This window comes from Colobus angolensis, unplaced genomic scaffold, assembly GCF_000951035.1.
Source record: "Colobus angolensis palliatus isolate OR3802 unplaced genomic scaffold, Cang.pa_1.0 Scaffold63, whole genome shotgun sequence".
Classification (NCBI taxonomy): domain Eukaryota; kingdom Metazoa; phylum Chordata; class Mammalia; order Primates; family Cercopithecidae; genus Colobus; species Colobus angolensis.
In genome coordinates this window covers 4380266-4381009 of record NW_012119932.1, presented here as the reverse complement: position 1 = coordinate 4381009, position 744 = coordinate 4380266, and the positions used below count along the sequence as shown (strand labels likewise).

The 744-nt window shown below is 39.4% G+C and overlaps 1 pseudogene; it reads left to right on the top strand.

Annotated features, from left to right (window-relative positions):
* LOC105527519 overlaps positions 1–232 on the top strand; it is a 1188-nt pseudogene extending 956 nt beyond the window's left edge.
* Positions 233–744: the final 512 nt, after the last annotated feature.

The following is a 744-nucleotide window of genomic DNA, read 5'->3' as shown; positions in this document are numbered from 1 at the left end:
AAAAAAAAAAAAAACAAAACACACAGACACACACACACAAATTAGCTGGGCATGGTGGCACATGCCTGTGGTCCCAGCTACTCTGGATTCTGAAGTGAGAGAATTATCTGAGACTGGGAGGTCAAGCCTGCAGTAAGCCAAGGTGGCACCACTGCATTCCAGCCTGGGCGACAGAGCCATATCCTGTCTCAAGAAAAAAAAGAAATCTACAGTCAATATGGATGAGAACTAAGCACTGATTGTCGAATACATGAAATAAAGTTATAAAACCACAAAAAAGTGAAGACATCTGATCTCCCAAATTATAAAAACTGTCATTAATGCTACATATCATAAGTAAAAATTGGGGAATAAACACTTTATGGCTATAAAATAATGTTAGTAGAATATTTTAAGTTGGTCTCAAACATGAATCTCTGCTTTGTTTCTCAAAAAAAAACAAAAAACAAAAAACAGACTTTCCTCCATATGCTTGCCGTAAACTATGAACAGGATGAGTGTAAAAGATGGTCAGTGTTGGCCTTAAACCATCTTACTATAGTGAGAAAGACTCCACACATCACAGAATTTAACTGGGCGTGTTTGCACCGACACTTTAAAGAAGACAAATGCATATAGCAATGTTCCGAACACTGGTAGACAGCACTGCCAGGTGAGAAACCCACACCCAAATGACGGTGGTGACATCTGAGATGATTTAGAGTGGGACCACAACCTAGATTGCAGAGCGATGTGTGGGAAACA